Below are 16,567 nucleotides of genomic sequence, written 5' to 3' on the forward strand. Positions count from 1 at the left end.
TGATAATCTTTTATGATCCAAATAAATCTGTCTGTCTGTCTACATAATTGGGCGTGTTGTGTATGTAGAAGAAAAGGACTAACACCTTCTCAGTCCGTTGGGCCACACACGTGGTTCCCTTTTATTCAGCTTTCACCCAAAACAAACCCTCCAGCTCAGAAACGAAATGCATATATTGGTTACATGTAAAAGTACAACTTGAAAGCGGAATTTGGAATGCGAATGACCAAAACACCACATATTTCCCCTCTTTCAAAAGTTCAAGTGCAATCATACGCAGATAAGTAGACCGGAGGTCTGCGAGTTCTCTGGGGTCGAGTCTCATCAGTAGGAAGCACATCGACAACTGAATCAAGTGATGATGGCTGGCATCTAGCAGGAATGAGACGTCGGCCATTCCAACAGGTACCATTTGTAGCTGATAGGAATACTACCCTAACCGGCGCTTTATCTGTCTAGGCTGGAACAGACTTGAGCTCAGCTTGTGACTTCGAAGTGGTCTTGAAGTTCGAACCCAATCACCCGGTTGGAACTTCGGGGTTGTAGGTTTACGTGCAATGTCAGTGTAACTTTCAGACTTCTTCTGTCTGTTGTCAATATCTCTAGCCAGAACGTCAGAATTGTTTGACGACTTGCTAGGGCGAAGTCTGTCAAGTGGCAACTTAATGTTTCTTCCCAACATCAGCTCCGAGGGAGTTCTGTGTGTTAGGCCATGAGCTGTTGCTCTGTAGTTTAAGAGAATTGATTGGATTGCTTGACTGAAGGATTTTCCAGCCGCCATATTTGATTTCAGGCCTTCCTTAATCACTCTGTTGAATCTCCACCGTTACTTTGAGGGTTATATCGTGACGTCAAACGATGTTCACTGCCCAAATTATCCAGAAATTCCTTGAAAACGTGCGAAGTGAACTGTTGACCGTTGTCCGAAATTATGACTTCTGGTACACCCCAACGAGTGAAGAGATTAGTGAGAATGTCTATCACAACTTCCGACGTGACGGTGCCGGTAGCAGCGATTTCTGGCCACTTGGAGTGTAAGTCATGCACCACGACTAAAAATCTCTTGTTCTGAGGAGCAATTTGGACTTCGCCAAAGATGTCGATCTGCAACTGTTGCCATGGCTGTTTAGGCCACGGAATGGACTGCGCTGGCGGAGTCGTTGGCTTCAAGGACTTTTCACTGAGTACACAAGGCTCACAATCCCTCACAAACTGTTCTATTTGGCGGTCAATGCCAGGCCACCAAACAGATTCTCTACACCTCTGTTTTGTACGCACAATGCCTGGGTGACCCTGATGGGCCATATTCAAGACTCTCTGTCTAAGAGACTCGGGGATAACAGCTCGATATCCCCGTCCGACGCAGTAGGAGTCAAAACTAAATAGTTCATTCTTCATCTTGTAATATACAGCAAACTTCTCAGGACACCTACTTGGCCAACCCTGTTCAATGAATTCCCGCAGTGTGTACAGGGTGTCATCAGACTTTGAGCATTCCTTGAGCTCTGCAGGAGTAACGAGCTGGTCAAGAGAATCTAACAGAACTGACATAACTCTGTTCTCCTCCTCCTGAGAAAGATCCTCCGCTGCCAGTGTAATCTCGTCTTCCGCTGCAGTGGTTCGGCTTTGTCAGCAAAGTTTGGGACAAACTTGAGGTAGAAGTTTGCAGCACCAAGAAACGACAAAAGCTCTGCACGGGTCTCAGGTTTCTTCAAGTCAACAATTGCCTTCACGTTCGAGACTGTAGGCAGGATACCGCTTGCTAATACCCTGTATCCAAGAAAGTCAATTTCACTAGCAGAAAATGTGCATTTATCTGCGTTCACAGTGACGTTATGTTGATCAAGCCTCTGAAGCACCATGTCTAGTCTATAATCATGCTCCTGTTGATCTTTACCATGTACCACAATGTCATCAATTTGGTTTGGTGCACCTTTAGTGCCTGATAAAATGCTTGACAAAATCTTCTGAAAAGCACTAGGACTTGAGGAGAGTCCATAGGGCATACGGCAGTACTGGTACACACCCTCATGAGTGATGAATGCAGTCAGGTAGCGGCATTCTTCCTTCAAGTTCACTTGGAGATAGCTACGGCGGAGATCAAGTTTGGAGAAAACTGTAGATCCATGAAATTCAGAAGCAAGTTCTTCCATGGTCGGTAATGGGAATTTATTCGGAAACACACATTTATTAATCTCCTTTAAGTCAACACACAGACGTATCTCACCAGTTTTACGTCTAGCAATTACCAGGTTGGAGATCCAGGGTGAAGAATCGATCGTTTCAATGATTCCTTGGCTTTCTAGCCTTCTAACTTCAGTAGCAACTTCATCCCGTACAGAGAGAGGAATTCGGCGCAGCTGTTGTGACATCGGAGCAACATTTGGATTCACACTAGGCTTATGCACATACCCCTTGATAACTCGAAATCCGGAGAAGACTGTTGGATATTTCTCGTAAATTCCAATTGGCACATTTCCCACTGTTTGAATTTTCATCCCTTGTCGATGAATTTCGAACTGGAGTTTGTCAAAGAGATCAACCCCTAGTAAACTGGATCCTTTCCTTGACACATAGAAGCGATGACCCCGCAGAACTTGACCTTCGAAGACCACGTCCAGGTAAATCATACCCAGTATGGGCAAAACGGAGTCGTCATATCCAAGTAAAGTTTGGTTGGCAGGCTGCAGCACGTGCTGAGGAAACATTGATTTATAAAGTGCTGCATTTAAAATAGACACTTTGGATCCAAGATCAATCAGCAATGTCACTGGCTTACTGTCAATGTTCACTTGACAAGTTTTAAATTGTCCTGCTTCGGCTTTCACAGAATATACTTCAGTGTGAGGATAATCCTTGTCCACAGAATCACTATTTGACTAAACTTTTTGATTTACACATTCTAGCAAAATGTCCAACTTTACCACAGATTCTACACTTCTTTCCCATAGCGGGACAGTTTTTATCCTTAGCATAGTGAGATGAAGAACCACAACAATAGCAATGTCCAGATGTAACAGTTGATTGTCTCACTTTACTCTTATCGTGACTTCTAGATTGTTTCTTTACAACCTGTACACTTGTTTTGTTTTCGATCAAAGACGGTGTCCGGTTTTCAATCACCTTCGCCTCCGCAATGGCCTCCTCAATCTGCACGGACAACGTAACAGCCCTATCAAGCGTCAACGTGTCTGGTTCCATTAACAAACGCTCCCTAATTCTGTGGAAAGTGAGTTCAGTGAGAGCCAAGACAAACTGACGAATACTCTCTCCCGGCCTCTGGTCACGATGACGAAAATGCCACCTCTCCATCATAACACTACGTTGGTGGACAAAGTGGTTGTGTAACACAGTTACAGTATCGTCGTAAGTGTAAGTTTCTACAGTTCTAAAGATACGCTGCCCCTCAGTTCCCAGACAATGTATCAATATAGCACGTTTACGGGATTGCTTCCCTTTGTCCCCCGGTATACCACTGGCAACCGCAAAGTTATCAAACATCTCTATCCACCGAGTCCAAGGTATATGCGGCTCACCTGGGGTTGCAAGAAACGGCGGAGGTTCCGACAAACTGTACGTCGCCACCTTCGTTGCCAAATATGTTGTGTATGTACAAGAAAAGGACTAACACCTTCTCAGTCCGTTGGACCACACACGTGGTTCCCTTTTATTCAGCTTTCACCAAAAACAAACCCTCCAGCTCAGAAGCGAAATGCGTATATTGGTTACATGTAAAAGTACGACTTGAAAGCGGAATTTGGAATGCGAATGACCAAAACACCACAGGGCGTATCAGGTTAAATGCACTTCACCAACCATTGAAGGTTTGTGTTGCCAGTATATTATATATCAGTTATAAAACAAAAGAATTAATCATAAAGGTATCCATTTTACCTTTAACAATAGTAAGTTGTACAACTACCGTTGCCTAACTTAGTATTATTCACAAAAGATATCCCACAATTCATATAACATTTACCAACTAGCTTTCCATCAGAAGACATAAGATTAGGAACACACACAAAGTTCACTTGACATTACAATGTCCACAAAGTAATAAGGCATGCATACGTCTCTTTATAAGTGATCCATATTCATTTCTTCAGTTCACTTGTATAACGTCATTGTTTAGACCTCTGTTCGTGCATTTGCCGTATACCTTTCTCTTCTTGGTCACAAATCATAGTTTTCAGCGTTTACATGTCAGTTCATCATCTTCACCATTTCAGGACATTGTATATAGTGTAAATGTCTTTGTACGTTGTAATTGTAAACACATGACCACAATAGTCAGTTGAAATGGTGTCTTCAAGGCAGAGCATTTGTCGTTCTCCCACTTTCTTCCGTTTTTTTTTTTGCAAGTCAGGCAAGTCTTCAAGCATGAGTCAGCAGTCATCACAAGGTGGCGTTGTTGGTCCAAGGCAATCACTGAGAGATTACCAATGATGATTTCCTTAGGTGAAATAAACAGACCTGTAATGCATGACTCTTATCTCGCCGTTGACAGGGGCCCAGACCAAAGCTACATTTGGCATTTTGAAGTACATTGACACACTGTGGTTTTCAAAAGACCACATCTTTAAGAGATATTCCCACCAGGGCAAAATACACAGTCTGGAGACTTGCAAGCGTTCCCTCAGATTAAGCACACAAATCCTGCCTGGCCATTTGAGTAGGACTCTACGTGTAACTCATCTGCACAAGGCAAGCCTGAAAGTAATTCAATCATTCTTGGAATCTTGTTTGCAGTTTAATGAGCTGACGGGTACTGTCCCTTCGCTGATCTTGGTGTCAGCTTCCAAGTCCTAATAACTGCGAGGTCCCAGTAATGTCTTGTCAGTAGTAATGTCGAAACCCAACAATTTTATGGCTTTGATCTCTCTGCATTCCTCCAAAGCTTTCCACATGTGTTTGCCAACTTCCTGGTGACTATGACCGCAAGCCAACACTTCCTGGTCATTCGATTGTGTTGATCTCAGTGAAACAATTTAATTGGAACATCCTGTGATTTCTTTGGTTTTTGTAATGAAGGCTCATTCTGCTTGTTGCATACCTCGTTCTATGTATTTTTCTCGTCTTCGCTGATGGTAGTGCTTTTGTTTCAACTCCTTTCATTCTGTAGTGTTTTGTGAATTCAGAGATTCCTAAACTAAACTCTTCCTCTGAGATTTTACTATCCATGAGTGTGGTGGAAATATTGTCTTTAACTTTGCTTCAGCTAGAATTCTAATTTCATCATCTTTCAATGCTTTACAATGTAATTTGCGAGATGCAAACTTTAACACCAATCCCAACAACCCTTACACCCCAGCTGTTATTTCAATGCCCAGCACTATAGGTGCGGCTATGATAGTGGTCAACAACCTGACACCTACCGCTCCTCATCCCATACTAGTTGCCATAAGGGTGATGTCAATCCCATCCAGAAAATAGAAAGCTCTATGGTATTTCCTACATAATGCTGCCTGTTTGTTGCAGTCTATCTCTAGCTGACGTTTTATGTCACATATATGTCTCAAACAAAATCAGTCGATAGTTTCCAGTGTTTTTTCTGCTTCATCTACGACTGGGTACACTTCCATTCTGTGTTTGTATTATTTTAGATATCATACATGTAAAACCAAAACCAAAACAACCCTGGGCATGCTATTCAAAACCCCAAGAATACAAAAACTAGACCTTAACAATAGCAAAATTGCATTTCAAAAATAAGCAAAATTTCTGGAAGTAACTTTCGACCAACACATGACATGGACACCCCACATTCATAACTTGGTCAACTCATGTCAAAAAGACTTCACCTTAATGAGAGCCATCAGCGGCACAGACTGGGGAGTCGAGAAACACACACTAATCAACATCTATAAAACTCTCATGCTGTCGAGGCTGCATTACGGCGCCCTGGTTTTCTACTCCCTCTCCCCCTGCAACCTTCAGAAACATAATCCCATTCAATTATATATAGTTCTTAAACTAGCCCTCGCCACGAGGAATGGCACCTCCCTAACACACTCCTTCTTCTCTCAAGCTCCACTTCAATCACACAAAGAATCAACCAAACAACACTCACTTACCGGGCTGGGACCCATCACAATCCACTTTTCAAACTCATTACACATAAATACAACAGTATGAAGAAATCCACACTCAAAACATTTAAACGTAACCCATTAAACGTTCCATTCCTCACTCATCTGAACAATCTGCTACATGAACAACAGCTAAACAACATACAACACACACCTCCCATTAAAAACTACATTTATGACAAACACCCACCCACCACAGACACTCTTGACACCACCCTACATCAGCTACCCAAAGACAACCGCAAATCTATTATAAAAAACATCAGGAACAGCTACATCAGCACCAATTACCCGACCCACACACATATATACACAGACACTTCAACCAACCCCAACATACACGTCCAACATAAACACCCTGTTACAACCAACCTTCACAATACAAACCACACCACTGTAAATACTGCAGAACTAACAGCCATCCTCAGTGCCCACCACTTAATCCCTCCCCTCCCCCAAACAAACTCAATCAAACAAAGTAACAACCAGCACTCCAAATCACGTCCAGACCTCATCCACAACATATTACTTCAAACTGACTCACTCAAATGCTTAAGCAAAAACATAACATTCATACGGATCCCTAGCCACTCAAACATCCCAGGTAATGACATTGCAGATACAGCAGCCAAGGTAGCCACAGCCTACACCTCACCCAGCATTAAATTTCCACACCTCCAAAACAGAGATCAAACAGCCCATTAAGTCAAACCTAATACACACAAACACAACATCAACGCTAACAAATCAAGACCCGTGAAGGTCCCGGGGTAGAATAGGCCTTCAGCAACCTCTGCGTGCCATAAAAGGCGACTATGCTTGTCGTAAGATGCGACTAAGGGGATCCGGTGGTCAGGCTCGCTGACTTTGTTGACACATATCATCGGTTCCCAGCTGCGCAAATCGATGCTTAAGTGGTTGGTCATTGGAGTGTCTGGTCCAGACTCGATTATTTACAGACCGCCGCCATATAGCTGGAATATTGCCGGGTGCGGTGTAAAACGTAACTCAATCACTCACTCACTCACTCACTAACAAAGCAACATGGGTCAACGCTATCATAAAATGATAAATTCACCAATAAGAAAAACACTCAAACAATAAACACAATATAAACAGACTTATTGCAGGAATCACACACTTAAATCACAAACTATACAAACAAAATAGACAACAAATGACATATGCACACATTACAAAACCCTAGAAGACATAAACCACATATTCACACAAACTGCAACAGACAGATATTAAACAGCTCCATAACAATAGTCCCACTAAATTCCATGACAACTTACCACTTGTTCTAAACCCACACAGCCTCCCAATATCGGCAAAGCCCTAGCTGAGTCTTTCTACAAACTCAAACCTATTGCATAAAAATTAGAACCTCCCAGACATATTTCTACTACCCCTATCACCTCTTCTCTACATTCAGGCCAAGTGTTCAAAACCCTTTTATCCATTCTCCTGTAAAGCGTTAACAATTGCCTGTACATTTGGACCTGGGATTCAACTTCCATTATCCATTCCCTGCACAACCTTTTTCCTTAAAGTTTGTTTATAGCCCCCCTTACTCACTCTATGCAGCTTAACTGCATTTATATCGTAAGCCCCATTATGCTGTACAGTGTATATTCTAAGCCACCCCTGGATTAGAAACCCCCTACAGTTTATATTTATGTAGCAATTTAGTACATTGACCATCTCTAATTGCGATACACGTTAAGACTTTAAACTGCACCAGTTTGCTGACTACGTCTTCTACGTGTTGTACAACTTTCACAAGTCCATAGCGATTCTCCCTGAGATTAGTGAAATGAACCGCTTCCATTTTCTATCGTCAAGGTAAACTAGCAACAGACAAGATCTGTGCTTTCTTTCTGGCGACTGAGCTAAGAATGAATTTCCAAACACTGTTCCACCTGAGTCTAGAAACTGTAAGGTGAATCATAGTCTGACTGCAACATGTTACTGTTCTAACCAAACAGACTCATATATGAGCTCAGATGGTGATGACATCATAATAACAAAATGGCCGCGTTTTTCGAACGATTTATATCTGGTTACAACACAATATCCATAGAACTATCCTCGTTCATCATGCCAACTTCTAGATGCTACTCAAAGAAGTAATTCACGGCGATATGTTTGTAAATGTATGTGGAGGAGAGTAGTTTTTCATTAGATATGCTTAACAGTGATGTTATTAATGAACGTGTGCCGTACTAGATCTATAATTTAACTGCGCAGTTTAACACACTCGGTATTTTCACAACGCTGCACATAACAATTGCCACAACCTGGTCACATTTTCACTAACAAAATCGTAAAGTAAATACTTACAGTCTTAAAGGAAAATCTATCCTGACAACCTTCTGCAGTCACAACGGTCAACTATCTGTATCGAAACTAACGTATGTATTGAAGCATCAGGTAAAGCTTGTCACCAGCTTTGTTCCCTGTGTCTCTTGCGCCTGCGCTAACACTCCGACAATGACCCAGGCAACCACAGCCTAATGGCGGTCTTCACTGTAGGGAGACGCGCCATACATTTACTATAGGAAAACCTGAGAACGGGTTGGTAGAATGTTTTCATAGCATTTTCATCGAAACTATGGCAAAGTCTACGTCACCAGACAACGGCCATCATTACTTCCAGTGTTGGAAGACGTTATTTAAGCAGTTTCGATGCGCGAAATCGTCGTTACATGGATGATGTGCAATCAATGTCACATCCCCTATTTTCATCACAGACGTGTGCTTTAATATTTGGTGTCAACTTGCTATTACCATGAAATTGTACACATAAAACATGGATCTGAACGATCACAATGTTTGAATATAGTTAGCATCTTCAGTCGAGCAAATTTGATGACGAAAACATCGCCGTTCCCATGTTTTCCTATATTAAATGTATGGCGCGTCTCCCTGCAGTGAAGCTCGCCATCCAGCAGTGGTTGCCTGGGTCAGTGTCGGAGCGTTTTCGCAACAGGCGCAGGGAACCAGGCTGAGCTTGTCAGGAGAGTATTTCCAGCCGCATGCACCTTATCGTGTTCAGTATATAGAAACCAGTTGTTAACAATGAAGAGGGAAGTTCGACTCATACTGACAGAAATGTAGGTGTTCAATTCATTAATCTGTTTTGCAGGAAGCTTTATTGGATACTTCCAACATCTATAAATGTCTCATCACTATGCATCACAGTGAGGTGAAGTGAAATGGGATTGTAATAAATAAATATTGCCTGTGTCTAGCTGCGTACTTCCGCCGTGTGCCTGTGTTGTTTAGGCTGCGAGGACATAAGGAAAAGGTGAACGCTTCAATGTGCTGTGAAAAGACAACAAACCAATGGCGAAGGGAATTAAAATATGTATTCCTGAATAAAGCCAAGGAAATAGGTCTATTTACATTCATAAAAAAAAAACATTTCACTGGAAGGCGTTATGGAAGCATCGTCGTGGATGTGTGCGGAACTGAGTCTTCGGCATATTTACACAGAAAATAGGTCAAAACCCTCCGGAAAATTATAATTTGATACTAGTACTCTGGACGTTTACAGAACATACGGAACAACTGTGACAACACTACGCTAGAACCTTGGATTAATAATGCCCCCGGAAGAAACGCAGAACAAGCAGGAATGTGTGCTACAGAATGCTACGCAGACTTTCGGAGTGCTAGAGGAAGACATACGGAAACCACTGAATATTGGGGGAATGGTTACGGCACTAACCCGTTTGTGAAGGATGAACTTGCGGAAACACGTGGAATACCATCGGGATGCTTGCGTTAAAACCGGAATAATTGCGTAAGCCCTCGTAAACCACGTTTCATTCTGAACGAACACGCCATTCCTGCAGATGCAAAGATCAAAGGATTTTCACCTGATTCCGCCAACAAATACGCGGATAATACCAAGGAAGCTCAACTTTGTAAATGACGACATGCTGGAAACACGTAAAAAACCTCCTCTAAATGGTCCAAACAAGAGAGGACCCGTGAAGATCCGAAGTAGAATAGGCCTTCAGCAACCCATGCTTGCCATACAAGGCGACTATGCTTGTCGTATGAGGCGCATAACGGGATCGGGTGGTCAGGCTCGCTGGCTTGGTGAACACATTTCATCGGTTCCCAATTGCTCAGATCGATGCTCATGCTGATGATCACTGGATTGTCTGGTCCAGACTCGATTATTTACAGACCGCCGCCATATAGCTGGAATATTGCTGAGTGTGGCGTAAAACTAAACTCACTCACTCGCACTCGCCCAAACTACGGAGAATGCCGACACGGGATAGTTCCACGCGTCCCATCCTACCTCTTTGACGAGATAATCACGGTCCTGGTTCCTGAGTGACAAAAAATGAAGAGCACCCAGAGCTGAGCCTAGAATTTCGAAGCCATCTTAGCGCTAAGGCAGTCGTAAGTGCCATATATTAACATTAATTTAATTCTTAGAGTTAAGAGAGATCCGAAAATACGGGCCCTGGTCTGAAACGAACTATCACCTGGCTTCTGGCGACAAGAATCCAACTCTGGCCTTCCACTTCAGGGTATTTTGCCACACCAGCACAAACTTCGTCACCGAGGTTTGTCAGACTAACATTTGTCAATATAAAGACAAAGCCATACAGTATCCACATATTGAGCTGGGATGGAGATCACGCAGCTGGTACTTCCAGGATGAAAAGAAGCGTGTCGCCATTCAAAAACCACTATCATGTGGAAGCCTGTACCCTAGCTACAGATTCCTTTTGATAAGGGCCACACGTATAGATGTCCAGAGATGCAACGCCTCGGAGCTTAAAAAATGCATTGAAGACCTCAACCACAATTTGCGGATGCGACCAATTTTGCCGCGGCCCAGTGAAATGAGGCTATTACGCTGGGAATATGATAAATCCAGATTTCATGATAGAACTTGTAGAACAGTGATATTGCAATTATATTATTGTCAGTATCTCAGGTAATTTACATATGTCGGGGAACAAAAGCGGCAGTGAATAATGGAAAATTTACAGGTGAATCACTTCAGGCTTAAAAGCAACATTCCAAAGCTGAACAGTTCATTCAAGAACAAAATCACAAAAGGCCTGGTTTCAAATCACGAACAAAATGAAATTGAAAATCGTGATATTTTTACATGTACCTAAAATCAGCACAAGCTCTGCATACTCCTTGCACTAAACCATAAAACATCCAACTATATACTGATCAGAGAAGCACCAAGTAATGCACCAAGTAATGCAGTCTTAGTCCACCATGTAGAACTATTCGTTAGGTTTCTCGGTGTCTCAAAATATCGCCAACAAAACCTCTATGTCAACTCTCATTAACTATTTGTTCTCCGACTTAAGGTGTTCACGAAACACAATCAAATACTGAACATGTTTACTTGAAAGTGATCCTACATTATAACGCTTTCTATGTACGCGTTCTACTGTACATCGCTTTGGTCATTGATGATGACTGTATAAGAGCAAAGTTTGTGGACATTACATTGAAACAGACACTGTCCACAAACACACTGTAGTCTACAGGATATATTATAAACATCGACCTTACACCTTTTGAAAGTGGTAGGAAATGAGATTGCTCTCGATGTCGCTGTTCACTGCTTCCACAGCTGGCGTCATGTATTTGACATAAGTTGTTTGAACATCTACACAGTTTTCCCTCTCGAGGTGTGTGTACGACGAACTGTCTCCTGAAGATACGTCACTGTGTGTTCCGCTACCGTAAGCTCCTTGCAGCTGATCCACCAACGGAGGAGTAACATCGCCCGAGCTAGACTCGGAGGAGTCACATTCTTGGTTCACATCTTCATCTCTGATTTCGTAATATCTGCTCGATGGAGGCTGATACTCTACTATGTAGGTGTCTGCTTCATCATTTCTGCAGATTAATTGAAACGGTTGTTTAAGTGGTTTCAAGATATGTACCAAAATGAAAACATGCTGAATAAAGAGTGATTATCATTCTTCACTGTCATACTTGCTAATCTGCTTTGGAACTCTTCTCCTTTTTAGGCGCCCATGTTTTTCGAAAGAGGCAGATGATGAAGAGAGACCAGTTGGCTTGCAGACGTGGTTGATGCATGTCATCACATTTCATTATTAGGTCAATGCTCATGATGCGAAACACTAGATTATCTGGATTATTTACAAACAGCCCTTATATAGTTGAAATATTGCTGAATGATTGGTAACAGACAATACACTGTTATTGCGTCACGCTTTATGCATTAGAGTTAGATACGTGTCAGTTCTATAAGGGACAGCTGAGGCATGTCTGCGAATCGATTTATAGCATCTCTGATCATTTGACAAAGTGTTCTCTTTCAAACACTTCGTGTCCATAGACCCGATTGCATACCCTGCCATGTAAAAAGCAAGAGTAAAATACTAAAAGTAAAATGTATCAAGTAAAGTTACGAGCCAAGAAAAGACACTTGCTCCACTCACCGTCTCTCTGATCTGCATATTACAAAACAAAATGCACACAGGATGCCAGTTAGAAACATCACCGCTGACACTCCTATTGTGATATACTTGATATCAAGCTTCGACGGACCACCTGCGTGATTATAAAACATCAACAGTCAGGCCATCATGTGACTTGTCATTTCCAGGGAATAACAGAAGTTACAAAAGACATCTGTCAAAGTAGAGGATACACGTTCATATTCAACACCAGACAACAACCTATGCATTGGAACATGGCACACGTACAAATCGGCCTTGTGTTTTCTGAAACCTCTTTGACATCTACATGCTGATGCACGACCATCATTTCTTATTTCATTATGCTTTGTATAAAACGAGAAAGGTTTAACAAGAAACCATGGTGCAGATAAACAATATTTCGCTCATATGTACGTGAACGTATGGCTGCTTCCAATAGCCCAGACCTAAGCTAGTTCTATAGTGCTAGCTCACTGAGCCGATAATTCCTTGTTCTACTCCCCACCCCTCCCCCACAAATATCAAACGCCAGGCAGGGACCAACAAGTACCATAATTTTACTTCCTTTGTAGGACGCGGGGATCGAACCCGTGAACTTCCGCTCTCTGGGCGGACGCTCAAAACGCAATAGGAATAATGTTAACACTATTATTTCATTTTGTCATTACATGCCGACACGAAAGAACATCATAAGGTGAACATCTGTAAGAAAATTATGCGGGCAAGTATCTTAACTTTCTTACGTAAAAACTGTTCAGTAATGCTGTGCTAAAACGTCTTACCTGAACATGTTCTGACTTGAAGGCAGACCTCCAAAGGACAGTCTATACTACACTTAGAGGTGCATTTTTGAGCTGTATTATTACATCCTCTGATGCAGGTCCCTCGTGTCCGATCACATACACCGTCAAGACAGACCTTACAGGAGATGTTGCAAAATGCCCCATAATATCCATTCAAGCAACCTTTCACACATGATCCGTTGTTCGGGTGACAAACATCATGGATGCAGTTCTCGAGACAGGAGCAGTCTGCCCCAGCATAGCCTGGGGCACAACCAGCTGCACACGACCCTGACTCAGTGCAGGACATATCTGCACACTTCCGGTTACATTTAGAGGAGCAGTTTTTACCATACCATCCGTGAACACATCCGTGGACACAGTCTCCAGTATTGTTGTCACATTCGGGGTTGCAGCTGATGGATGTATTTTGATTACACTCCAAGACAGAAACTGCAGTTTTGTTGGGCCCAGGACGACAGTTTTCACTGCACACCTTATCACACCAGTGACCATAGAAGCCAGATTTACAGCCTTCGTCACAGACACACATGATCCTGCACAGTTCTCACATGACATCTCACACTTCAAACCCCGGTATGGATCATGACAATCGTCACACATTCCTGTAGACCTGTTACAGGACTTACATCTCCCAGAGCAGTTCTTACAGTCAAGGCCATAGTAGGAGTCTACACATGCAGAAAAACAGGAAGCAGAACCGAGGTTGCAGTATCCTCTATCACATCCACCTTCACACACTGCACACTGTGTCCCAGGGTTTCGGCATGGTATTGTGCAGCTTGTACCTCTGAATCCTGGAACACATCCGTCAGTGCAATACTCGATGCCTGTGTTTGTAAGTTCACACAACCGACGTTTACATCCGCTGTTACATACCGACGTGCACTTCCTACCATAGTATCCACTCTTGCATGGTGCCAAGCATTGTCCATTACTGTTACAGTCTGCACAGTGCTGACCATTACTGCATGATTTTGCTAAAAACAAAACAAAAAATGTTACAGTTGGTATTTGAATCCGTACGACAAAAAAGATTAAGCTTAACATTAACACGATTAAGGTAGAGTACACACACACACACACACACACACACACACACACACACGTGGCTCTTTGTACTCAGTCAAATTAGTATTTCTAGATTGTATGGCAAGTCGATATATGTTCTTTGGAAAAAGTAGTGTAAGCTAAAGAGTAAGTCATACACCTTTCCCAGAAAGTATAAGGGAAGTCTTTGTTGACATGACATATTAGACAGCAGAAGTGAAGAGAAAGCTGGATCTGGATGATTTCGAAGTGGGTGTGAGTAATGCAAAGGAGTTAGCTGATAAACACGACACCCCTCCACAGTATACAGGACTTTGACAAATATTCAGTCAGGAGGTTAGATTGATCTGAAGACGGACAGGGAGGACAAGGAAGTTCAGTACTACGGATCACTGATGACAGTCAGTTTTGAGAATGTGTGGCGACTATAATGAAGGACAGAATAAACCAAAATGGACTTAGAAATATTGAGGCTACGGAGAAAGAAGTGGTCGAACATTGATATACACTGTCACAGGATTTTCTACAAACTTTGATCGGAAGTGTGCAAAAACACACCCAGACGTAAATTGTAGGACAAGGAGGCCACGCAATGGACTGAAAAGACACATTGACTGCAAGAGAACCATATCGCAACTTATTCATTTAAGTACTTGTAAGTCATTTAAACATTTATAGTTGATATACATGCTTTAGATATTTGCCGAAACAACTATCTCAATAATTTCTGGAAATATTGACGAAACAACAAACACATAGCAAACTTACCTCGTATATTCAGTACAGGGAGTGCTAAACACGAAATCACCATAGACCTCAGGAGGTGTCTAAAACAAAAAATACTATATGTTCATGTTCCATAGATCATTATAGCAAGCAAATTTTAAAAAATTGTATGACCTTTTTCTATGTATCATAATAAGAAAATTTTGGAAGTGAAACCTTATGTATAAAGCCTACTCACGTGTGACGAGATGGGATCATGCTCAATGTCGATGAATCCAGTTGATTCAGGCAACCTAATTTATCACCACCAGTCGCGGATCAGAGTAATATTGCCAGTTAACTGCTATCTTCCGTTTAAAGGGGAAACTGAAATTAACCAGCTCATGAGCATAATACACGAGAGCTAATGAAAACAGTTTTTCCATAAAGTTTGGTTTGCTACTAAACTAGCGTTATTCGACTTTGTTGCAACTGTGTCAGAATGAGCATCCATAGGATACTTATATCCCTTGATTATCATTATAGGCCTGTAGCTACCTTACTCAATCCGAGTGAGGTTATATATTCGACATGCATGAAGTCGTGCGATCCACGCATATGACGCTGACACGTTCTAATATAACTGTAGTGCTGCTCAAGGGAGTACTGAATACACAGATGAAACATAAAACATAATGTTTGGTTGATATTAGCATACGTTTCACATGATACACATTTCGTCATTCATGTCATGTTTCGTACGATCTATACTTTGTCGTTTAGGAACAGGTGTAAGAATATGAATCTATCACAATCAGATCTCTTAAGGAGTAACATTCAAATGTTAAAACATCTCAACAACTATTTCTTTGTAGATTGTTCACTATGATATCCACACCATGGACTTGTCATTTCGATTTATGTTCATACTGTAACAGTACAGGAATACTGAGATTATGTAACTCATTCATTGAATCTTGGATCACATCTATGCACACATGTACTTAACAGTTAAAGATCTACTTAAATTGATCATGAACGGAACCAAAGAAATCATATAATGTATTCATATGAAGCAGGGTGTGCTGACGGGGTTAACCTCTTTGGTCATGTGGACAAGGCGTTTGACTTCGGAAGGTCCGTCGTTCGAATCCCAGCACGGGACTCGGACATTCTGTGGCCGCTACAACAGTGGCACGATATAGTAACAGAGAACAGGAATTGACGTTCATTGGTTTCTTTCGTTCAAATACTGCCAATCCAGACAGCGTTATATTGAATACGTCACACTCAGCTCTCGTCAGAACTGTCAATATTACAATGTAATATCGACCACTTGACACTCTGAGCTTTAGTTAGTGCTGTCAGTGTATACAGTCTCGTATTAACAACTTGATCCACTCAGTTCTAATCAGGGATATCAGAGTATACAGTGTCATGTTGGCAGCTTGAC

General features: G+C 42.0%; 1 pseudogene; it reads right to left on the reverse strand.

The window, feature by feature from the left end:
- Positions 1 to 1,535: 1,535 nt before the first annotated feature.
- LOC137282247 (uncharacterized) lies at positions 1,536 to 15,220 on the reverse strand (annotated as a pseudogene).
- Positions 15,221 to 16,567: the final 1,347 nt, after the last annotated feature.

This window comes from Haliotis asinina, chromosome 4, assembly GCF_037392515.1.
Source record: "Haliotis asinina isolate JCU_RB_2024 chromosome 4, JCU_Hal_asi_v2, whole genome shotgun sequence".
In the NCBI taxonomy this organism is placed as follows: Eukaryota; Metazoa; Mollusca; class Gastropoda; order Lepetellida; family Haliotidae; genus Haliotis; species Haliotis asinina.